The sequence below is a fragment of the Vanellus vanellus genome (assembly GCF_965231255.1).
Source record: "Vanellus vanellus genome assembly, contig: HAP1_SCAFFOLD_506, whole genome shotgun sequence".
NCBI classification, from domain to species: domain Eukaryota; kingdom Metazoa; phylum Chordata; class Aves; order Charadriiformes; family Charadriidae; genus Vanellus; species Vanellus vanellus.
The window spans coordinates 57,087-82,531 of record NW_028126914.1 but is presented as its reverse complement, the minus strand read 5'-3'; positions in this window follow the sequence as shown (position 1 = coordinate 82,531).

Below are 25,445 nucleotides of genomic sequence, written 5' to 3'. Positions count from 1 at the left end.
CCTTGGATGCAGTCCACCACTTTCTGCCGGGACACGGCGGCTGCCACGGCCACCTTGGAGTACTTGAGGGGCTCCATCTCCTTGTTGCCTGGAAGAACCACAGGAGAAGGATGGAGACGCTCACCCGGTGGCCCGTGTCCTACAGCTTGTGTGTCACAATCATTGCATTGCCCCAAAAAAACTCAAAACCACTCAATTATTGGACTTTGGAGTTGCTTCAGAGAAGATGACCGTGCAGTCAGCCATCTTACCGGGCAGGTAGTCCTTGTTGTCCATCAGGTTGTGGACAACAGCAAGGTTCCTGGCCAGGTGGAACACCGGCTTCTGGATAGTCAGGGTTTCATCTCCGACCTGGACGCGTTCGAGGACAGTACCGAAGGAGCCAAGGGTGGGAATTCGGACGCCCTGCAAGTGGACGAGAAGGGTGGGAGGGTGAGGACTGGCTAGAGGGAAGATCTGGAGGTGACCTCCCCCATCCAGGGATGGTGCTTGAGGCTGGATCCTGCCCTCTCCCACCGTTTGGAGGCACGAGCTGGGCGGTGGGGAGAACTTTGGGGAGGAGATGTTGAGTCCTTCCCCTCCTCAGGAGAAAAAACCAGCACTGGAGTTTGGGCAGAACCAGGACGAGGCCATCCCGGGGGGGTCTCCAGCGACCTGGATCAGCCCTACCAGAAGTGACACCAACATTGCACAGGCCCCGTTTGGCCATCAGTGGGGACTTTTGGGGTGAGATTCCTGTTTTCTGAGGAGTTGAAGGGTGAGAGCAGGCCACGCCCCAGGGGGATCCCACCACCCCTCATGGTGCATGAGGAGGACGCGGGTGTTGCACCACCTTGTGGAGCAGGAGTTGGTCTTGAATGTAGCCAGCCACTGCATCCCAGACGGCCGTTCGCTCTGAAAAAACAAAGAAGAACCAGGTCAGGCCCCATCTCCACCAGCTCTCAGGTCCACCCCAAACATCCCCTTGAGCCGCGACGCGGTGGCAGACGCCAAGTGTCAGGGCTGGCTCCGAAATGGTGACAAGCCCTTGAGTCTTGGCTGCCGGAGAGGTGGCTGCGGTTGGCCGTACCTTCAGCGGTGACGCTGGACATAGCGAAGGTGTGCTCCATCCCATCCCAGAAGTCCATCTTGGTCCGCCTCACGCTGGCAGGTCGGTTCTTGGTGGCGACAGCCATGTTGGAGGTCATCTTATGGACGTTCCTCCAAAGTGTGGGACCCACCACCCGGTGGGCCCTTTTATACCCCCTGAGTGGGTGTGCCACGCACCTCTTGTGACATCAGGGTGACATGTTCATCGCTGATTGACTGACCGTGGTGACACGGCAACCGCCAACCTCTGGTGGGGTGGCCATTAGCAGGGAGAGCTTCAAGCAGCTCAGGATGCTCCAAGCCCCGTCCAACCTGACCTCGGACCTTCCAGTCATGGACACACAGATTGGTTTGGCTTGGAGGAGACATTTGAAGGTCCATCTCGTCCAACCTCCCCTGTCTTCGGCAGGGGCATATTCCAGTAGAGCAGGTTACTCAACGCCCCATCCAACCGGACCTTGGATACATCCACTCAGACCCACAGAATGGTTTGCATTGGTTGAGTTGGATTTTTGGGTGGTTTGGGTTCCAACAGACCAGGTTGGTCCCAGCCCTGTCCAATCTGACCTTGAACCCCTCCAATCAGACTCATAGAAGGTTTGGGTTGGTTGAGTTGGATTTTTGGGCTGGAAGGTTTGGGAACCAGTAGAGAAGGTTGGTCCCAGTCTCATCCAGCCTTACGTTGGACACTTCCAGTCATAGACCCACAGAACGGTTTGTGTTGAAGGGGACCTTTGAAGGTCCATCCAGTCCAACCTCCCCATCATCGGCTGGGACACCTTCCAGTAGACCAGGTTGGTCCCAGCCCCATCCAACCTGACCTTGAACACCTCCAACCGGACCCAAAGAACAGTTTGGATTGGATTTCTGGGTGGTTTGGGATCCAGTAGACGGGGTGGGTTGCAGCCCCATCCAACCTGACCTCAGACACTTCCAGTCATGGACCCAAAGACTGGTTTGGGTGGGAGGGGACCTTGGAAGGTCCATCCTGTCAAACCCCCCAATCACTGCAGTGGCCGAGAATAAAAGTAGTGCCACGAGTGGGGCGGGTGCTCCTGCGTTATTGTATCTCATCCTATTGTATTATTTTATCTCTTTCGTTTATTTTGTTTTTTCCTCTTGAGCTGTTGAGCAGAGATGGTTCTCGTGCTCTCTTCCCATCTCGGGGGGGTCGTTGGGCTGCGGCGTGGGGCTGCAGAGCCCGGGAGGAGAGGACAACCCCGAAGAAAAGGTCCCCTTGCCGCCCTCCACCAGCAGCGGTGGGATGGGTGCAGGGACCCTCCTGCCATCGGCTTATCCCGTCCCCTGCGGGAGCCTTTTTCTGCAGCAAACCGACCCAAAACGACAACGGCACGTTGGTGCTTCTTGCTAAATGGGGAGGGGGGAGAAAAACAAATCTATCAGTTTGCTCTGTAAGGATGGAAGCAGCGCATCCCCAAACAGGGCCAAAATCAGGCGGCTTTTACAGGATGGGGTTTTGCAAAGCTGCTGGTGCCAGTACCCCATGGTGACGGTCAGAGGGGGAAGAAACTGGTTGAGCCCTTAAAAAGAGGAAAAGAAAAAGGCTCGGAGGAAGGGAAAGGTGCAGTGCCGGGGTTTCCTTGCTGCTGTTCCTCCGGGATGCCCGTGCGCGTCCCCTCCACGCTGCCCTCCGGGCAGGACCGTGCTCGCTGCTCCGGCTCTGCCTCCCTGGAGGGGAAAGGTCCCGGCGCAGGAGAGTCCCCATCTCTCCCCCCTTCCCAAAAGAAACTTTAATTACCGGAGAGGTACATTATTACGCCGGTGACCCACAGTGGCTGTGGGGCTGGGGGGCTGTGGTACCAGCCCTATTGCTGCCCTACCCTTAAAATGGAATTATACACTTCTAATATAGGACAATTTGGTTTTCTTTTTTCCATTTTGTTTTCCTCCCTGTAAAAGGAGGGAGCGGGGCTGAGCTTTGCTCCCTCCTGGCAGGGACCGGGAGAAATGAGAAAATCAGGATCTAATTTCTCATTTTTCAAAAAGTCTCCATCTGACTTTCAGAAGCTTGAGACACTGGCGTTTTAATAATTTCAGTATGTTATACAGCAGAAGGCCAACACTTTTGTTAGATTCATGAAAAAGTTAAGAGCCCCTGGGAGATAGCCTCCCAGCCTGCAGTTCCTAGACACATCCAGGCTTACTACAACTGTAATTGAGAGCTGGAAATCTTTTTGCTGGTTTGTCCACTGCACTTTGGCTTGTGCTCAGTAGCACTCCAGTGTCACATGCAAATCTATAGCCTGGGATGAGCCAGTGACTTGGAATCCACCATGACGCAAGCTACAGCAAAGACACACAGATATGCACAGTGAACATTGTACCTCTGAGTGGCTGCCAAACCTAGTATGCTAAGGGAATTAAGGCAGAATCTTACTATTGACAACTAAGCATTGCTTCAATCTTGCAAATGATGCTTTTTTTTCCTCTTTTTTAACCTTCTTGCTTTAACTGACATATCTTGATATCTGTAGAAACCCGATTTCTTTCCCAGAAAGAAAGAAAATAGGACTCTGGACAATTAGAACATCTTCCTACTAATAGTAGAGGATGAAGAGGACAACCTGCTTACACTATATCCTTCAAGCCACTTCCCACTGCTTAGGTTCATCTTGTATACTAATTGAGACCAGGCTCGCTCTTAATTTATTTTTTAAAAAGCCATCTCCTTATACAAAACATGTATTAAGCAAGAGTCTGCAATTTACCTTGGGCTGGTCACATCATGGGTATTATGGAACAACTTCTGTATCTTGTTGCTAGAAACAACTCCCACTTTCACCAGGTAGGAATAGGCTTCCACGTGAAAAGCCCAGAAGTGCTTCCCTTTGGCAATCCCGGTGTCGCCAATGATGTAATCCAGGGTTGTGTAGCATCCGGCCTGCATGCGCTCAGACCCCAGCAGTAGAGGAAATCCAGCCCTACTTTCCACAGAGGTTCTTCCTGGGTTCAGCAGGAGATGTTCACTGTTGTACCCGCATTTGTCATCAAAAAGAAAACTGAGAACTGAAAAACAGCATCCCAAAAAATTTTCTCTTAGTTAAGTATTTCTGTGCTTATAAACTATATTTTAAGTCACGCTGGCACTAGAATTCCTCGCTTTTAAAGGCTACCGGGAACATTACGCAAGCTAACACAGTCTCAGTATGCTACCTACTTAACCTGTTTGTTAACAGTGCTTTTAAACATTTATACAACCGGTAACAGTGTAGTAGAAGTCTGGGAGCTACTGGAAACCACCTACAGCTCTTAACACCACCAGCAGCTCGTGGACATAAGAAAACCCAATACCTGGGGCTGGAGGCGTACGCAAGATAACTTCTCGGCTCCAAGGGCTAGAGATGGATCCTTTATATCCTCGAACTCTGAAGGCATAGCTGCTGTCGTCATCGAGATCAGATATTACTTTGCTCTTGCTGCAAACTTCGATCTCCTGCCACGTTGTACTCTCCTCTTCTCTATTAAGCTTATGATACTCAAGAACATAGATATCAGCTGAGTCTGTCTTCCCAGGGCATTCCCAACTGATCAGAGCTTTGTTGTACATTTTGCTCTGCTCTTCATTGATTTCTGGTATTTCTAGACCTGGAATGACAGAGATTCAGGAGAAAAAAACCTCAAATGTAGATACATGTTGTTTTAGAATTAAACACAGAAGCCCTTTGTTGAGTGGCTACAGCACTGGGGGGACAGTGGGGGGGGGAATCTGACTCAGTCAAAGAGTGCAGATGAGGACGGGTCTGTTCATGCACTTAAATCCTTTCTGGTTTTACTTTGAAAGTTGTATTATTTATTTTTGCTGGCAACTAAAAAACCATATAAAAACCTATTCTTTTCTGTCGTGCAATCACGACAAAAAGCTGCTAGGAAGACCTAGTATTACTTAACTACAATATTTTGGAAGCCAATGTAAACTGGTTCTGAATGCCATGGCATCTTAGCTGCTTTATCAAAGCTGAAGCTAGCATTGCTGCCAGGTAACGCCTTGTGAATCACAGAGGCAGAAGGGACAATGCAAGTCACAAGATTGAGTTCTGCAACTGCAGCCCTGCACAAGTTTTGCCTCTTTCCAGAGAAGCCCTTAAAGCTATAACTCAAGAAAGACGTGATGCTCTCATAATTTGCCATTGGAATGGAAGGACAAGTCACCAAGGATCTCTTCTTGCTTGGCTATGTCCATCACAAAGTCCTCGAAAGTAGTTTCAGCTGCTGGCTTGAAGCTCTTGAGAGATTCAGTAGCTTTTTGGATTCTGAAAGCACAGAAGCAGAGGGATGGCAGAAGAGGGAAAAAGGAATTCACATGGGTGCATTCCTTAGAGCAAAACCGCTAGGTTTTGCTTTAAAAAAAGTTCTCTTTTCAGGTACTTACTCATGTGTCCCAGAAACTTGTCTCTCTAGACAGAATTAAAATGCAAAATTTAAAGGCCTTTTGTACATCAGTGTAAAGATAACTAACAGGGAATCTTTTGGTTGGCAGAGCATTTTAACAATTTGGGGCATTACATTCAAAGAACAAAATAGGTGTGAAGCGCTAATGGAGCACAACTATTCAGATCAAAGAGTTTAAAGCCAGAAGAGACCTGTTAGATTAACTTGCAAATACCCGATGCAATCTCTGAGCAAAGGACTGTATCAGTGAGCTGAATGGGTTACCCTTCCACTGCAGTCCTACTGAAGAAGGCTAGGCGTTGGCGCAGGACAGAGCCCCTCCTCTGGGCTGTTTTTTAACGCACGCTGTAATATAGGAATTTCTACTGAATGGTACCGGGACCGCCTCTGAGGCTCTGCAGCACAAAGTACTTGCATTCAGTACTTTCCTAGCAGGTGTCCAAAGAATATGACTGACCAGACATCCCTGGAACAGTACCTGTACCTCGAACGGAAGATAATAAGATACCTGACATGAAGTTGTTTTGCTGTTTGAACAAAACAAGATGGATCAGTTTCTTTAAGCAGTTCTTGAGCAAGTCCTACAAGGCCATTATTTTCCAGGAGCCCTTGAGATTCTTCTGCTTGTGTGTGCAATTTTTCCAGCCTTGAATTCTTAGAAGCTTCAATTGCCCTAAGAGCTGCGGATTTCTTCTCTTCCAGGACATGAGATAATTTCTCAAAACTCTGAGATGCTTCTTCTTTCGCTCTTTCACTGTTGCACTAGGAGGGAACAAAAGACATTTTAGACGGATCCCACAGCACAGAGTACCCCTCTACCGGAAAAAGAAGAGTATAAAACCAGGGACTTTCGGGAAACGGGTGCGAGCCGTCGGCGGAGTGAGACTCCCGGGCCGCCCAGCGCTGTTTTGCTTGCTGCCGCTTGCTAATAAATACTTCAGTCTTAATTGGCTCCGTCTCCTTGCATCAATTTGTGGGACTAACCCATAACAAACCTGAAATTAATTACAGCTTGTTGGGAGTGTCGAGATGCTCGGTGGGGGCTCGGGGGTGGGTGGTGGGGGGAGAAGCGGTGCCCTGACCCCCACCTCTGGCTTTTCCCCTCTCCTCCCCAAGACTGCACAGCGCAAGATGAGGGAAATGCTCCAGCAGGTGAAGCAGCAGGAGCAGAAACACGCTCCGGGAGCCCCGGCCTCGCAGCACAGCAAGGGAGGCTCCCGCCGTGCCGCCCAGCACCGCCCGATGAATGTAACCCCGCCGCCGGACATCCCCCCCTCCCAAATCCTCCTCCCCCACCCCCAGCAGGTCAGGGGAGCAAACCAAAGACCCCCCCAAAAACACAGCCCCCCATTCCCCGCGGCGCTGCGAGGATGCACAGCCGAGGGGCACGGGGAGGGCTCTCTCCATCCCACAGCCTCCCCCTTCCTCCTCCCTTGCCTCCCGACGCTCTCCCTTTAGTTGGACTAACAGAGGCAGAGAGAGAGAGAAAGAGAGGTTTTATTATTCTTTCTTTTTTAATTTTTTATTTTTAATTTCCTAAAAGCCCCGGGTTTTTCATCCCAGGCATGGCCAGAGGAGCTCGCCCAGCGTTGAGGGGGGGAGGTTGGGCTGCAGCACACAGCGCAGCAGCTCATCAGTTTTTAGAATTAATGTAATGATAACAAAACTAACAGCGATTTTTAAGTTTTGTAAGGTTTTTATTTATTTATTTATTTATTTCATTTCAGAGGGGGTGGGGGCGGGAGGGGGATGTTTGTTTTTTAGCACAAGCCGGCTTTTCTAGAGGTTAAAGAAAGGCTGTGCTCGGCCGTAAACGCTTTGGGGAAAGATCCCGGTTGCAAGGAGAGAAGGTGGGAAAAGAGGGGCAGGGGGGGAAAACAGATTTCCAAGAGGTTGTCAGCCCAGGGCAGGGGGAAAAAAAAACAAAACACTAGCAAAATTATTATTTTTTTTTTAATTTCAAAAATAAAACACACACAACCCCCAACCGCAAATGACACACACACATCCACACACAAAAACTACCTCAGGTTTTCATACCTCAGCACATCGCGCTTCTGTTTCCCTTTTAGAGATTTTCTATGCCTTGTAAAACTGATAGCTGGAGCATTATTTTTGTTTATTTTCTTAATAAAAAAAAAACGAGTTGGAAAACAAACTCTCTACTGAGTGCGAGTCGGGAGAAGGAAGGCAATCCCACGGGTGCCAGAGCTCTTCCATAGTCTCCTTCTGCTGGCTGAGAGCCGGGGGCTGTTCCTTCGGAGAAAGCTTGAGAGATGTTTGAAAAGAGAAAAAGAAAAAAAAAAAAAAAACAAAAGAAAACAATGGGGGAAGAAAAAAAAAGAGGGGAAAGAAGAACAAACAGAAAAAGAGATAAAAGGGGGGGAAGAAAAAAAGGGGAAAAAGAAAAAAGGGAAGAGGAAAAAGGGGGGGAAGAGAAAAAAAAGGAAAAGGAAACAAAACCCCCAAATATAAAAAAAGAAAGGTACAAAGGAAAAAAAAAAACTAACCAAGCAAGGAAAGTGGTGAAAGCCATCGGGCAAGAGAAGGGACGAGAGCCAGGGGGTGAGGTGGCGGTGCCAGCGCCGGCCCTGGGGGCTGCGACACCACACTGCAAAGTGTTCTGTGAAAAAAACCAACCAAAACCCACCCAATGACAACAACATCAAAAAACAAAGAGAAATCTCTCCAGCTCACACGAGCCTGAGCTCGCTCTCCGTTGCTTTTGTTCCAGTGTCTCAGGGGGGTCACGGCCGAGCTGAGATTGGGGTGGTGGGGGTGGGAGTTTGCCCCATGGCTGTTGTGGGGGGAGAAGGGGTGGGTGGGGAGTGGGGGATGTGGTGTGGGGTTTTTTTTGGGGTGGTGGTGGTGGTTTTTTTGCCAGGTGTCGCTTTACCCAGTGGCTCGGGGAGTGTGACGAAACGGGAAAAAGGGCTTCACTGAGAGGTTCAAATTAACAATTTCTTTGGACTTCGCTCACGGGTCCAATACATCACTATTGCAAGTTCTGTGTGTGCGATGGCGATTACACTATTGCAATTTAAAAGAAATTAGCGGGATCCACTATTGCGAGCTACAAATGCCCCCGACAAGTAGCAACACAAACCACAAGGGCGCTAGATATTAATACCTTACAAGAGTGCACCAGTCACAAACTCAATCACATGGCATATACCGTACGGATGTTTCTTAGTCACTTACCCTCTCTCTCTCAGGTGAGGTCGCTCCATCCCGGGGAAGTTACCCTGTAGAGCGTCCTGGATGGGGGGGGGGGGGGTGGATCTCCGAGGGGCCAGCTGTATCCTTGGAGGATTCCCCATTTGTCTCCCCAGACCCTGCGGTTTATATTTCCTGACTCGGTGAGGGTGCAGGATTATGCCCGAGTGGATTACACTGTCTGGGATATTTCCCTCTGGTGGTGCCATAGCGAAGTCTCTGTCGCCAATTTGTGATGTCCGGCGCTCAAAGTCACGGGAATAGTGGTGGGATGGGACTCGGGGCATTTTGTTTGTTAAGGGCCATTTGGTTTTGGTTGTTCTGTGCCATCTTGAGATAAGCCCGGGCTGAGCTGTTTTGCAGCTCCCCCCAAGTTCTCTCTGCACAGCCAAGGCACGGCGGAGATGGAGCTGAGTGGGATGGCAGCTCCCTGCCTCTCACCTCTTGTGCTCTGAAACCGGCTTGGCTGGCTGCTCCCACACAGTGTGTTACTGGCTTGCCCAGCAGGTAAAGAACCCAGATTTGGGACGCCACTGGGGTGTCCGTTAGGGGTCCTGGGCTGCCCTTATGGGGTCCTGGGCGGCACTCTTGCAGGCCAGAGGGAGTCTGGGGCAGCCCTTCAAGGATCTGGGGGTCCCCTCTGGTGCCTCTGGGGAGGGTTTTGTGGCTGGGGAGGGCCGAGCTGGTTTCAAGAGGTGCTTCCTCCCTTTCTCCAGCCCACCCAGCTCCCCTGACACCCCCACCCCCCAGGTTGGTGGGTGCCAGCAGTGCCAGCCTGTCCCACTGGGTCGGGCACTGAGGGGGGCACAGCCCCAGCCGCGGGATGGGAGGAGGAACCACAGCACCAGGGATAGAGACCAACATTTTATTTCTTTAACATTTCCCATGAGGGGCACCCCAGGGTTGCGCGGCTGCACCGCAGCTGGTGCCAGGGGGGACTCCAACGTCCCCCCCACAGCTCACCTGGCTCCGCTCGTGATGCTTTTGATGGGGCTCAGCGCGGTCTCTTCTGTGCTACGGACCAAGCGGCTCCATGTAGGCGACTGCTGCACCGCACTGTGCCGCAGCGCGGGGTGGTGTGGGGGGTTGCAGCGCAGGGCTGGGAGCTGCTCCCGTCTCACCCAGCTCCCGGGGTCCTGCAGAGGGACTGGAAGAAGCCAAAGCAAGGGACGACGGACACGAGAGCCCGCCCAGAGGAGCAGAGCGGTGAGTGGCCCTGGCACCGAGCACCATGCAAACAGCCCACACCCCACGGCAGCCCTGAGCCGGGGCTGTGCCGGGGGCTGCCGGCCGCTCACTCCGTCCCCTCCCTCAGCAGCTTCTTGACTAGCAGATGAAGGATGGGAGCTCAAGTCGATGCAGGAGAAGCAGGGAGTGTGGGGGAGACCCCCAGATCCTGCCCCAGACCCTCAGCCCGTGCCCTGCCCTGCCTGTGCTGGGCAGCCCTGCCCGCCTGCTGAGGAGGGGGTGCTGCCCGCGGGCTCCAGCGGAGGAGACGGGGTGCAGCGGGTCTCTTCTCTCTCCTCCTCTGCAGGGCAACCGAGGAGGCAGCGAGGAGGGAGCACCGGGCCCCGCAGGACCCACTGGGCTCCCTGCCAACCATATACCATCTGAGCAGTGATGCCTCTCTCTACCCCCTGCCCTCCCCAAGCCCCCAGGTCCCCCTGCCCTCCTCTGCCGCCTATAGGTCCTATCAGTGGGGACAGCTCCTTCTCGTCCAGGCAACCCCCGGGCTCCTGGGCCCCCTGAGGGCCACCGCAAGAGCCCCTGCAGCCTGTGCTCGCTGGCCAACTTGGAGGACTGCAGCAGCCTGTTGAGGAGCAGCTCCTCTTCCCAGAGCTCCCTCTACCACTTCCTGGAGCCCTGGCCCAGTGCAGCAACAGAGCCAGTGGTGCTCACACACTCAGGACAACCCCGCTCTCCCATGGCTGCTGGTGGGGCAGTGGGGAAACCGGGGCTGGTCCTCAGCCAGGAGCCTCCACAGGAGCTGCCAGCAGGAACCGAGAAAGAGTGGGTTCCCCAGCAGGGGATGGACAGGACACAGAGGCCCACGGACGAGCAACTGTCCCCCGGAAGGCCCCCAGCCATGGACATGGACAAGGTGGAGCGGGTGCGGGAGATCACCTGCGCTTTCCAGGCCTTGAAGGCAAAGAGGGAGGAGTCCTGCAAGACCACGGGCAGGGAGTGTGGCCAGGCAGACCCAGGGCTGTGCAGGGCAGGAAGATGCCCACGGCAGGGCTGCGCCTGGCTGTGGGGCTACCTGAAGGGCTGGTGGAGATGCCACTAGCCGTGTCTGCTTCTGCCAGCCCTGCAAGTGGTGACAGCGCCAGGCCCAGAAGACCAACAGTGCCCCGAATACTGAGCTGCTGTGGGGTGTGGGGCCGGGAACCCCTCTGGGGTACCCCCTATGTGAAACGTTAAAGAAATAAAATGTTTGTCTCTAGCCCTCGTGCTGTCCTCCCTCCTCCCATCCCACCGCTGCGGGTGCTCCCCCGAGGGAGCAGGTGCAATCAGCAAGCACTGTGTGTTGAGCTCCCCTGCTCACAGCCATGCTCCGCCTGAAGGCGGCGAGGCAGGAGCAGTCCCCAGCCAACTTGGGCACAAAAAGGTTCATCTGACTCAGCGGGTGAGGAAGGGCCTGTTTCAACTCCGTACCTTTGGCATTCTCAGGTCGGAGGATTTGATGGAGCCAACTGAGAGCGGCAGCATACGCTGTGGGGCTCTGAGCTGCTGCGTGGTGCCAGGTCTATCCAACGTCAGGCAGTACGTTCACAGGAGATGTCACCGCTAACAACTCTTCTGAGGAAGTCGGTCCGTTTCTGTAGTCGTAGCCTGCCTGGAGAAACAGCCCCACGGAGCTAATAGTCTGCTGAGCAGCAAGGGAGCAGAGTCGCTGACTCTCAACCAAGGACTGAAACACAGCAACCCACTCTACTGCCTTCCCCCTACGCCCGCTGCCTCCCACAGTTTAGAAGAACCAGGGGGTTCCAAGTGACGGGACCCCTCCCCCACTCCCCCAAATCTGCTCAACATCCCCAAACCTCCCTCAAAACACGGGACTCCTCCCACACACCTCCACTCCCCACACCGACAACCTTCCCCCTCCCCCAACGCTCCAAAAAGCGGCAGTCCTTAGGGCAGACTCCTTAAGCTGACTCCACAGCTACGGCTCCCCGTCGGCTCTGGGGGAGACAAGGGGGCCCCGGGGCTCTCCGTGGGCTTTAAGGGGGTCCCAGGGCTGCCCACGGGCTCCCAGCAATGCCCGTGCCCACCACCCACCCCCGCTTCAGGGGGCCCAGCGCTGACACCCCCCGACCCATCTCGGGGGTACCTGGGGGGACTCGGCCGTGGGCTGGAGGCGGGCGAAGGGGGCACGGCCGGGCTGACCTGCCAGGGGGGGGGGGGACTGAGAGCGGAGCCCAGAGCGGAGCCAAGCGCCCGGCCAGGCCGGCCCCGGGCACCCTGCGCTGCGGCCGGGGCTGCCGCCACCTGCGGGGAGCGAGCGGGGGGTGAGGGGGCGGCAGCGGGGGACGGGGGGGGGGGGCTGAATCGGCCCTGTTTCCCCCGGGGACCCCCCACTCGGCTCTGCCCCCCCAAACAGGCCCAGACCGCCCCCCGAGCCCCCCAGCCCGGTACCGCCACCCCACAAACCCCCGAACTGGCCCTGCACACCTCCGCGCCGCCACCCCGCCCGCCCGCTCCCGCCCTCCTCGGCTCCGGTCCCCCCGTCTCCCCCGGTACCGACCGTCACAGCTCCCGCCCGACGCCGTACACCGGAAGTGCTCCCCCTCACGTCCGCCCACCCGCGCATGTGCCGAGGCGAAAACCCGGGCCACGCCCCCCTGCGTCGCCGCGGCAAACGCGAGCGAGGGGACGGGGCCGCGCCGCGCCGAGGAGAACGAGCCCCGCACCACAGCTTCTCTCCGCGTCGGGCAATGCGAGGCCGAAACCATCCCAGCCCTCCCCTAAAAGAGCCGGGACCCCCCGAAACCATCCCAGCTCTCCCCAAAATGAGCCGGACATCCGCCTGCAGAGCTCCGCCAGCCCCCCCGACGGACATCACGGGGATGGGGGGGAAGAAAACAACCAGAAAGGTACTGAAAATAGCTTGGAGATGGGGCTTAGAGATCCTTCTGAGAGGCAAAACCCGGCCTTTGTTCTCTTTTTTGAACACGGGGTTTCGCAGTGCTTCGCGGGCAGTGGTTATCCGGGGGCATCAGCTATCCCGGGAAGCGAAAGTTCCCATCCCATGTGGCAAAAGTCCACTCACATGAATAACTTAGACAAAACCAGCTCTCAAAAGGACAAGAGGCGCGTTTGGTCACCTTTTCCTTGAAGCTTCGCTAAACTGTATACTCAGATTGGCCCTGTCCTGCAGTTTCTTTCCCAGAGTTTTGCCCCCAAACCCACGCTTCCGGCCCCGCTCCCCAAGCCCTCCCTCAGGGCCCACCGCCTTTCCCCAGCCCGGCCTGTCCTTAAAGCTTTTCTTTTCACACACAGCCCTTTCCACTCACCTTCCTCCGGGGCCTCCTCTCTCACAGACACCTCACAGCCCTGCAAACCTCCCTCTCCTGAAAACCCATTCCCCCCTCACTCCCCCCTCACACAACACCTACTCCCCTCACACCCTCGCTCCCACCCCCCCCCCCCCCATCTCTCGCCCCCCCTTTCCCCTCTCCTCCCATTCAAAATGGTGCCGCCCTTCCCTTCCCTTCCCTTCCCTTCCCTTCCCTTCCCTTCCCTTCCCTTCCCTTCCCTTCCCTTCCCTTCCCTTCCCTTCCCTTCCCTTCCCTTCCCTTCCCTTCCCTTCCCTTCCCTTCCCTTCCCTTCCCTTCCCTTCCCTTCCCTTCCCTTCCCTTCCCTTCCCTTCCCTTCCCCTCTCGCCTTTTCCTGCCACAGCCCCCGCCCCCCGCTCAGGTGACACCGCACACAGCCGCCATGAGGCGCGGCGGGGAGGGCCGGGGCTGTGAGAGGCGATGGCGGTGAGGGAACTCTTGGCTTTTCTCCTCTTCTTTTCATCTCCTCAGGCTTCGGGCAGCCCCGCGTGGGCGGCTGGAGATCCCCCCCTCCCCTTCCAGGAGTGGCCCCGGCTCTGGGGCGGCCCCCGCCTCCCTCCTCCCCACAGGCTCTCCTCAGGGAGAGCCCCCAAATCTGTCCCCCGGGCGGCCCCACAGCCTCCTTTGTGTCCGGGAATGGGGTTTCCTTCAGGGAGAGTCTCCAAACCTATTCCCGGGGTGTCCCCACAGCCTCTTGCGTGGCCGGGAATGGGGTTTCCTTCAGGGAGAGGCCCCAAATCCATCTCTGTCGTTGCCCTACAGCCTCCTGCATGGCTGAGAGCAGTGTTTCCCTCAGGGAGAGCCCCCAAATCCATCCCCAGGGTGGTCCCGCAGCCTCCTGTGTGGCCAGGAATGGCGTTTCCCCTATGGATGGAGCCCTCTCCTTCCCCTGACTCCACTCCTGGGCAGCCTTTTCCTCCCTCCCACCTTCTCCCCACAGCCTCTTCCAGGGCTGGGAGAACACTCCTGCCCTTTCTCTTCCTGCGGGATTTGAGAAGAAGAGCCCCCCCGTCTGCCCAGCCCACACGTGGGGTCTGGGCAGCTCCACGGCTTGTGTTTGAACCGGGAATTGGGATATTTCAGTTTTCTTCTGCGATCAGGCCTGGTTGTGAAAGGGCCAGTTGTAGTGGTTAGGCTTTGGTGGGTGAGTAACAGCAACTCTTATTTAAATTTTCCTTTTCTTTAGATTTTGTGTAAGGGGCTCGTTGTCCTCACGCCCACGAGTTCTGCTCCAGGTCAAGCGAAGCCCCATGGAACTGGCCCTAAGGGCGGCGGCGGCGGCCATGGACCCCTTTGGCGTCGAGAACGTGGTTTATTTTGAGTTGAATCTCCCTGTTTTTCTTGAAAAGCGGGGGTCTGGTTTGTAGCGAGGCTTAAAACCCCGGGTTGTGCCTAAACGTGGGTCTGATTTCAACCTCAGGGGCTGCAACTCTGTCCAGCTCTGACTCACAGCCCTGGCAGCACCGTCAGCATGCCGGGCTTGGCGTTCTCTTGTATTTTGAAGGGTTTCTTACGGATCGGCAGCAGCCGGGGATATTTAGCAGCTGTGTATTGGTGGTGGAATCCATGTGGTGAAAAGATCTTTGGGGTAAAGAGGTGAATAGGTGTTGTTTTCTTTTTTTTCACCTCGAGAATGTTTCTTGTTGCCTTGTACCTGTAAAAAGATGTTCAAATCGTTAAGGTGTTCAAATCGTTTCATAAAATTACCCCCTAGACAGGAATATGTTTTGTGGTTGGTTTGGTTTTTTTTATGAGAGTCCTTTCAGCCTGCTCTCCAGGTGGAAATGGGAAATGCAAAGGCATTACAATGATAGATTTGCTAAATCTGTTGCCAAGGTCTATATTACTGGCTTTCCCTGAAGCGGGGAAAAGACGTCCTGTTTAATTGTTGTTTGCATTTGAAATTCTTTGTGAAATGGATTAAGCAGAGAGGGCTTCTTTTTGTGGGTCTGCCCTTGGAAGGAGAGCGCCTTTAGGAAAAGGCTTTTCTGGAGGGACAGAGAATTTAATTGCTGATGGCTATAAAAGCGCGCCCTGTTTGGGTGGCCTGAAAACAAAACCCGTGAAAATCCATGACTGAAAAATGAGACTTTCTCCTAATGATCGGGGCTGCTGTTTCTACTGATTGGCCCATGAATAACAGCTCGTTCCTTACTGGTGGCTGAGGACCCTTGAATTGTTTCCCAAAGCCTAAGGCAGCGGGAAGGGCTGGGGTTGTCAGATCACTGCAAATCAAATAAAAGAGAGCGGTTTGGAGTTGTCTCGTTCCCTCTTTCTTTTCCCAAGAAAGAGGGGTGGAAAATGGTAAAATGTTTTGCAGCAGAGTTCAAAATGGCAAAGGATGTACCGTGTGGGGGGTGGGACGTGGGTTTAGGTGTTGGTGGGGACCCCAGCAATAAACCGTAAGAGGTAGAGCAGCTTTGTGGGACTTTTGGGGCTTGTTTTTGTGTGGATATTCGCTCGTTGCAGACCACGTGCCGGAGCCCTCCAACGGAGGCATTAGAAAAAGAAGTCTTTTTCTTAGTACTAATGCTTTGAATTTTCCAGTGTGGGAAAAGCCGCAAAAGTGTGTATTTCTGCCCAGCTGCGGAGAAATGGGTAATACTGAGCCCTACAATAGCTTGGTTGTTTTTTTTCCCCCTGTGTGATGACTGGTGTGGAGGGAGTTTGTACCAAAGAGTCAACTTCTGATTGTGGGCAGCCCCTGTTTTAGGAACTGTTGCACAGATTGCTTATCGATGCAACTGCTGCCGCGACTCCCGCACTCCCTGCTGAGTGATAATCCAAAACTGCAGAGCGAGCTGGGTGCCCGTGGAAGGGGAACTGCACTCTCAAGTGGAAATACTTGGGGTCTCGTTGCCTGTGGGAGGGAAAGGGACGTCAAGAGTCAACCTAAAGGAACTTCTCACCTTCAGAGATCAGGCTCTGGAGGTGACAGTTAATTGAGGGGAGTTGTGGAAGCGTGCTTTACTGAGCAACATGCTGCTGCTGGCCCAAGACTAAATGTCTCCAAAGTTTGGGGTTGGTTTAAGTGCTTTTTGGTTATTAGCTGGATGTCACTCTTAGAAGCACCTCTTGCCCTGTCTGGAGGGGTTTGCTGCTGCCTCCTGCATTGGGCTGAGGGGACCGGCAGCCCTTAGGACAGGGACTTTCTCAGGCGTGGAGGTTAAACCTGGTGCGTGCTGCTTAAAAACTGCTCTAGGTGTTAGTGCAGTGGTCACGGTGAGAAATGTGGTGGCTTAGGGGAGCCTGAGATTCTCATTCCTCTTAAGTGCGGGGGATTTTGGGGAGCCTGGGTGGTACAATCCCCTTCCTGCTCCCAGATTCCTGTCGCTGACCCATCAGCGGGGTGTTAGCAGAGCTGATGCCCGCAGCGGCTGAGGGTCGGCATGATCCCGGCATCGCTGGAGCTCTGGAGCCGAGGAATGGGAGCGTGGCCCGTTTCCATCATGGCTTGTGAGGGAAATAGTGCGGTTTGATATAGCCGGGGTGTGTAAACGGGGATTCCTCTTTGCACGTGTGCTTACAGGGTGCACGCAGGTGTGTTACTTGGAGTGTTTCTTAATGCCTGCGAAGCTTTCCGAGATTGGTTAATGAGCGTTGCTTTGCTGTGCAAGTGCAAAGTGTTATTTTCATGGAGAAACCAGCTCGGATGTTCCATTTAGGCATTCTGCCTTTAAAAAAAGAAAAATATTTTAAAGCTTTCCTTGCAGGCAGAATAACATCTGCTTTTGAGGATTGTTTCTTTCCCTGCAGGGTGGAAAAATCTACAGCCTCGCTAAGGCTGCAGAGGAAGAAAACTTGTCAGTTTCCTGGAGCAAACTGCAGTTTGGAGAGGGGGGGTGGTTTGCCAGAGCGCGTTTTAGCACCTGGTCGGGCACATTTCTTTTCCCTCGGGGCTGAGGTTTAACATCGCCTTTTCATTTGGCTGGGTTTTGGTTGTATGAATTAATGGGTGTTTCAATGGGAACCACAAGACCTAATTTCTCAGTCGCCATCCCAAAAATTGTGCATTCTAAAAAATCAGAATGCGGATGCAAGAACAGAATTTGGACCAGATTCTCCGGCGCCAGGACAGTGCACCGATGCTCCAGGGTGCTTTCCCCGGCAGCGAAGGCCTGGTCTGGCAGGAAGGCGGTGGTGGGGATGGCGAGGTACTGCTGGCTCAGCCGCCCCACGGCCGGGAAGCGATGCTCGTTCTTCTTCCACCAGCGCAGCAGCTGGTGCTGCGCTTGCAGAGGGGCTCCAGGATGTAGTTTTCCAGTTGCTGGTGGATCTCGGGTATGCTCTCCATCGGGTCCTACCCCAAAAGGATGTCATAGGTGCTCTGAGATGGGGCGCTGGTGCATGGGTCCTTGCGAGCAGGCAGCTGGCTGCCGGCATCTGCGCCTGTGGCTTTGGAATCCGAGTTTGGCACCCCAGACTGGGTGGCAGATGGGGACTGGTGGTTGCAAACCCACAACAGCATGGTTCTCACTGGCTGGTGCAGCTCGCTTCTCAGGCTGGGGCTGAGAAACTGCATCTCCTTGAAGCGCGGGTCCAAAACAGAGGTGATAGCTGCTGGGCTTTCGAGCACTTTCTCGAATGCAGTTCCCTTCAGTTTGGAAGACGGCAGAACACGGAGAATGGCATTACATGCGATCTACTCCTTGGTGTGTTGATTGGACAGGGAATCAGTCAAAAGAGAAAATAAGAAAAATTAATTTGCCTTCTACTTGGATGGCAGAAATCTACGAGAGGCAATAGAAGTCGGATGGTTGAACAAAATCTTGCATGGCTTTGAGTTTGCCCTGAGCTGACGGCTGCAAAGCCTATTGCGAAACCTATTCATTTTTGTGATCGTAGTGATTTTTGTTGGTGTTTTGTTTGGATGTCTTAAGAGTATCGTTATCAAGCAATTATCTCCCCCCAGCCCTGCCATGCCCGCCAGCAGCAATGGGCCGATGGGGTCCTCAGCTGTCAGGTGGGAGGCAGCGGCACCGGGGCAGGGAGGGGGATGCCCGGTACCCCCGGGCGGGCCGTGCCGCCGGTGTGGCTGGAGGATGCTCCATGGCTGCTCACTGCGGCATTTCCCATGGCAGGGAGGAAACGCAGGGGGAGCAGGGCGTGGGGGCAAATGGGGGAGGCAAAGCATCTGCACGGGGGGGAGGGGGGGGGCTGTGAGGGCCATGGAAAGGGGAGTGAAGGGCATCTGCAAGGTTGGAGGGGGTAAGGAGGGTGGTAGGTGTCTAAAATGGGGTGCTGGGGGTGTGCAAGGAGGGGGGGCAGCAGGCCGCTGAAGGGGGGTGTAAGGCATCTGCAAGGCGGAGGGGTGGGGGCTCAAAGGGGGAGGTGAGGGGTACCCAAGGTGGGTGTGGGAGGCAGGCACCTGGGCGATGCCTGTTGGGGGTCTCCCCACCAGACCCCCCCTCCTTGTCCCCTCCTCCGCATCTCGATGTGACCCCCTGGTGATGCTGTGGCCCTTCAGAGCAGGGGGACAAAGGCCACTGTCCCCACAGAGCCCCATGCCACCCGGTCACCTCAGCTATTGTCCCACCGGGCGCTTGTGCGGATGCGCCTGGTGTTGGGGTGCAGGCAGGAGGTGGCTGGGTGGTCCCCCCATCTTTCTGCATTTCCTTAGCCTGGGGGAGGGCCTGTCCGCCCCCCCGCTGCACCCATGGGACCCGGCTGCAGGAGCTGCTCTCGGGGGCAAACGAGAGGTGGGGAATTAATTAATCTGCCCTGAAATTACAGCTCACGGCAAAGACGGAGAGGAATTTGCGTCTCCACCAGCAAGGGATGACGGTCACGTCCTGGTGATGCTCAGCTGTGACCTGCGTGTCCCCCCCCCCCTCACAGCCCCACTTTGGGGCTCTGGAGATGTGTCCTCTCCTGGGTCCAGTCCCCGTCACAGCCCAAATCCTGGCTCAGGAGCCAGAGGGGTCCCCGCAGGGGACGGTGCTGACCCCCACGATAGCAAAGGAGGGAGCCACAGGACCGGTGGCTTCGTCTGGGTAGGATGGAGATGGAGAGGGGCAAGGAGGGGGGTCTCCTGCTCCGCCACCAGAGCAGCTCCCCCAGTTTGGCCCCTCATCCCCTTATAACACTGGGATCAGTGTTATTAATTACACTTTGCTCGAGATTAATTACATTAATCCTCCCTCCTGCTGCTGGTGGCCAGTCCAGCTTGCGTGTGACGGGACGAGGGGGCCGAGGTGGGAAGTTTGCCTGCTCGTGCGATGCTTTTGGCCTCCCCCGGCACCGGGAGGACTCAAAGCCGGACCTGAACCTCTGCTTTGTACTTTTCCTCATCCTCAATTACACCAACGCTTCCCCAGGGAAAGATTTTTCTTTCTAACTGGAGGAGTTGCACTGAGACAGGTAAACTGAGGCAGGACAGTCAAAAATCCCTCTCTCTCCTGCTAGGACAAAAAAACTGCTGCAGCAAAATAATAATTTGGAGAAGTTTTCTTGAGATGGAACAACACTCTCTGCTCCGAAACTCAAAAGTGAGCTCGCCATCCCCTTTCCCAGCCCAGTTTCGATGCTTTGATGTTTTCCAGGCACCTGGCAGCGGCGGCGAAGGACAAAGTACTCGGGGGCCAGAAAAAGCTCATTCCCAGATGGGAACGTTTGTTCCTTTTGCTCGTTAAATTGGCTGGCGAGTGGGAGGTGTGAGCTTCCCCGAGCGTCGCTGCTGCGCGGCGGCAGGTGATGCCATTGGGTCGAAGCAGGAATTTGGGGGATAAAAAGCAGATTTCCGGTATTTTGCTCTTCTCTAAAGAGAAGGGTTTCCTGGAGGCCCTTTCAAAGCTGCAGTTGCGACTCGAGTGTGAGACGTGGTTGGTTTTTTATTTCTTTGAGCGCGGTGATCCCAGTGATGCTTCCCCAGCCCCGGGGGCAAGGGGAGAAGAGAACTCCTGTAGTTCTCCTTCAGCTTTTAAGGCACAGATGCTCTTTGTGCAGCGCTGGCAGTGGTATTTCAGCCAAGGAGGGCATTAGCTGTCAGCCCTTGGCTTTTTTCTTTTGAGGAGAAAAATGCAGTTTTGTGTGGAAAGCGGGCTTGCAGCAAGAGAAGCCTGAGCCTGGTTGGGCTGAAGACGAAGCTTCACCCTTGTAGGTTCTGAGGGCCTTTGGAGGTTGGTGGTGGCCATGTCCTGTGGCCAAGTGCCATCTAGTGAGTCCTGCAGGTATCACGTTTGGAGAATGAAACTGGCTGTGCTCAAAAGTGTGGGGTTGGGTCTCCGCACCCCACCCCCAGTTTGGAAATCCCTATTTTAATTTTTCGAAAGGAACCACAAGAATGAAGCAGGACGTTTGGTTTTGGTTTGAAACACTCAATTGTCTCCCCTTTTAGTAAATCCTTCCAGACTCACGGTGTATACAATACAGGTGACATTACAGGTGGTTTTATTTGGGTAGGGGAAAAAAAACCTCCTCCAAGTCCGTGTTTTTAGGGCTGTGCCTGAAGGAGGAGACACGCAGAGGTGTGATGCTCGTTGGCTCGCGTGGCCGCGGGGATGGGTCATGACTGGGAGGACGTAAGGGAGCTCTCCTCACCTGGCCCCAACTTGTACCTTCTTCTTCTCGCTAAACAGAGACACGCCGAGGAGGCGGTGATGGACCAGGGAAGAACGAGCACCGTTGCCAATATTCACTATGAGAAGGAGGAGCTGGAAGGTGAGTCGGGAGAGGTGGCACCAGCCCCACGCGTTTTCCCGTTGCGCAAAGTCCCTGCCGCGTCCTGTGCTCAGTGTACGCATCACCTGCAGCGAAACGTGGCGTGCTTCTAAATAAACAAGCACAGTTATTTTCACATTTTTTTTAACGTTGTGGCTTTTCGACAGAGGGGAAAAAGCCCCCGCGGCATCTGTGGTGTGAGTGTTGGCCACAGAGCTGGGCAGTTCCCAGCTTGTTTTCTCAGAGGCTGCTCTTGGCTTGGAGAGGTCAGGAGAATAATTTGATGGCTGCAGACACAGGGCTGTGATTTTCTTTTTTTTTGTTCCAGACTTCATTATCACGGGACTAATTGGATCTCCTCTTGTCGCCTTGTGCCGACAAAGATTTTAAAAATAATTACCTTCTGTGGCTGCTTAATGAGCAGGTCTGAGTGTTGTCCAGCCGAAGCTGGAATTTGAGACGAGGGTTGATACTTTCAGGGCACTTTTAGGTGACCCGGAGCCATCGCTTGTTGTTGCTCTGTTGTTGCAAAGTTAGAGTAAAACAGGCTTGGAAAAAGGGACGGGTCTCTGACATTCAGGAATGCAGTGAAACTAAAATGAAGAGAAGTTGGTGTTTCCTCCTGGGATGGCTGTGCTGGTTTAATCATGGCAGCGGCGTCAACCGTCTCCGCAATATCGAGAGTGATGAGAACGCTGCTTTTTTTGCAGGCCACCACACCCTGTCCATGAGCATGCGGATGCCGCTGGTGAGGCAAAGCCACCGGCACCACCGACCCCACCGCCAGAAGCATCGGAAGAAGGAACGGGAGGACTGTGCCCCAATGGAGCAGGGCTACCACTGTAAGTCCCGCCGCAGCATTCATGAGCCTCCTCGGGGCTGCGTGGGTGCCGGGGTCCTCTGCAAGCAGGTCCGTGTGGCTGATTGGTGTGGTTTGCTGTTCTTCTGAGGGAAAGTGGCATTATTTGGGAGGCAGTTGAAGGCATAATGGATTGAGGCTGGTCTTCCTTAGAGGGATCCTGCCTTTAAAAATGGAAACGTGGGGAAGGAAAGTGGCCCATCCTTATGCAGAGGTGGAACAGATGGTTCTCCTTCTCCATGGCTCTGTGCAAGCCTGGCCAGACCTGGGGGAGAGGGGCCAGCCCAATATTTAGGGCTGAACTGGTGCCAATCGATGGCCACGTAGGGCTTGCTCCAGCGTTCGCTGCCGTCTTCCACGTCCTCCTCAAACTTCAGCCACCTGCGGACATCGGGCACGATCAGCCCCGTTGCAAGAAAACAGCAGCTCTGTGGAAAGGGACCTGGGAGTCCTGGTGGACAACAGGATGACCATGAGCCAGCAATGTGCCCTGGTGGCCAAGAGGGCCAATGGCATCCTGGGGTGCATCAAAAAGAGTGTGGCCAGCAGGTGGAGGGAGGTCATCCTCCCCCTCTACTCTGCCCTGGTGAGGCCGCATCTGGAGTACTGCGTCCAGTTCTGGGCTCCCCAGTTCAAGAAAGACAGGGATCTGCTGGAGAGGGTCCAGCAAAGGGCTACGAAGATGATTAGGGGATTAGAACATCTTTCATATGAGGAAAGGCTGAGGAACTTGGGTCTCTTTAGTGTAGAGAAAAGAAGACTGAGGGGGGATCTTATTAATGCTTTCAAATACTTAAAGGGAGGATGCCAGAGGGATGGGAGGAGTCTTTTTTCAGTGGTGCCCATTGATAGGACGAGGGGTAATGGGCACAAGCTTGAACATAGGAAGTTCCATCTTAACATGAGGAGGAACTTCTTCAGTTTGAGGGTAGTGGAGCACTGGAACAGGCTGCCCAGAGAGGTTGTGGAGTCTCCCACTCTGGAGATGTTTGATCCGGGATGTGAAGCGAAAAGCCCCCTGGTTCTGGAGTGACTTTCGGGATGGTCTGAGCCTACAGTGTCTGGCGTCCTTCCTCTTCCTCTACTGTGCCTGCAAGTCCCCTGTCATCAATCACCTTTGGGGGACTGCTGGGGGAGGCGACCAACAGCCACATAGTGAGCACCTCTCTCTGTTGGGTGGCACGAGGGAGGACAACACTCATGCAAAAGTCCTTGCTGCAGTGAATTTGCACTTGTGGTTTTCCCTCTAATGATTTAATTACTCGCTGCTGCCTCTCTTCCCTGGACAGAGTGCCATGGAGTCGCTGCTGGGCGCATCCATGACCGGCGTGGTGTATTTCCTCTTTGCTGGCCAACCTCTCGCCATCCTCGGCAGCACCGGCCCCGTCCTCGTGTTCAAGAAGATCCTCTACAAATTCTGCAAGTAAGGCTGGCTGCTGCGGCCAGGTGCTGCGAGCGCCTTCAGAAGAAGGCAGGGATGGAGAAAAGATGTTTTTCTTAGTGGAAGTTGGTAGATTTAAGTTGTCTTCTGTGTCACAGACATCACGCGCTGCTGCTTTAGTATGTGACGGTGCAGGAGCCCTCGGTCTCTGAAGGATGGATGGGTGGTTCAGGGTTTTTAGAGTTAAAGTGAAAGAGCAGGAGGAGGAGAAACCACAAGGATATGGATGCCCGAGATGGGCTGCACAGGGAAGATGAGACAAATGACTCTGGTTTGGGAATGAGGGAAGATTTGCTTTCCTCTCAGTACAAACTCGGGCACTTTTTTGCATGTTTTTTGCTGGAAGTGGAAATATATTTTACCCACATATCCAAACAGTTCTCTGGTCAAATGTTTTGATGATTTTTGAAAAAGCAGGAGCTTTTCAGGCAAAATGGATATTTTCCATGACAGTCTTTTTGTTGTGGCAACTGTGATGGGAGATTAACCTCTCTTATTGCAATTAAATTTATTATGAAGCCCCAACTTGCTGGCAGCAGGTAACTGGGTGCAAACCCAGCCGGTTTCGCTGTTAGGGCATCGGGGTGATGTGGGAGAACACCACCTTCCACAACAGGGACCTGACCTCAATTAGCCTCCGAGGCATTAACACAAGGTAATTGTTAAAGAATGATAATTAAATAATTGGCCTCTCCTCCTGCGGGCCCACACCCTGCGCCGCAGCCCCGAGGCTGTCTGTCGTAGGACGTGGAAACTGCATTTACCATCCGCAGCCTTGACACGCTCCTGAATTGCTGCCGACTTTCCCCAAAGGAAGGCATGGCTCAGAGCCTCTTGCTGCCCTCTCCACCCTGCGTTTTCTTTTGCTTTCCCAGGGACTACGCGCTCTCCTATCTCTACGGGCGTGCATTGGGCTGTGGACCGCCTTCTTCTGCATAGTGCTGGTGGCCACTGACGCTAGCTCTTTGGTGTGCTACATCACCCGCTTCACCGAAGAAGCCTTCGCCTCCCTCATCTGCATCATCTTCATCTATGAGGCTCTGGAGAAGCTGAGTCACCTGCGAGAGGCCTACCCTGTGCACACGCACAGCAAGCTGGACTTCCTCACCATCTCCTAGTGGGTTTCTTCCTCCTAAAGTGCCGCTGCCCCTTGGCAGGAGCTCAGGGCTGCACCTCCATGCCTTCCCCTCACCTCTGTCTTGGCTTCTCTCCTCCCAGCTGTAAGGGTGAGGCACCGACCCATCCCAGCAACGAAACCCTGCAGTTCTGGGAGAGCAACAAGATCAATGTGTCTGGCATCACCTGGGAGAACCTCACGGTGACTGTAAGTGCCCCGAGTCACTGCTTCCTCGTGCCGTGGCCGTGGCGTCCAGGGGCACTGGCCTGGTGCAAAGCTCAGAGCCCTTCAGGTGATGATGGGCTTCCAACTGTGCCAGTGCTGCTCTGAAAAGTTGTTATTTCAGTCTAAGGTGTGGGTTTAACCCCCTTGGGCCTGGGAAGGAGAGTCCACCTCATCCCTGACATGGTGGGCAATAACTGTTATCCTCAGGACAGCGGTTCTGTCTGGGAGCAAGGTTCAGTGGGTGCTTTGGTTATTGGAGAAGTTGGAGGACTTCAGTTCATGCTTGAAGGCCATAATTAGCTTCCTTAATTGGTTCCTAGTAACTCCAGGCCTTGCTTTCTTACTCAGCGCTGTCTGAAGGTACGTGCATAAACTTGCATGTCTGAGCAGCTCCTTGGGCCATTGTTGCTGGAAGCAGAGCTCAGGCACAGGGTGGGACGCTCTTATGGACATCTTCACCCCCCTTGGCTGTGTCCTGTGAGCCCGCCCCCTGTGAGCCCGCCCCTGGGAAGGGACAATTTGTCTCTTCTCCTTTCCTGTCACTGTTGTCTTAGCCCTCCTTCCCCGTTCCCTCTTTCACTCTCCCCAAGAGTTTCCAGTGTTTCCTTCCCCTCTGGTGTCTTCTTCAGCCACGGTTACCTGCCGTTCAAGCGGAGGATGTGCCATAGGTCTGTGGTACGGTGTCCCATCACATCTCCTGTCTCCGCTGTCGTGGAGAGTTTCATGGACCTGCCTGTGGACACGATGGCCCCTACACACCTGAAGTCCTCTTCAGGCTGAGAGATCTGGGGCTGTTCAGTCTGGAGAAAAAATGGCTCAGGGAGACCTTATTAAGGTGTCTCAATGCCTGATGGGAGGGAATGAAGGCAAGGG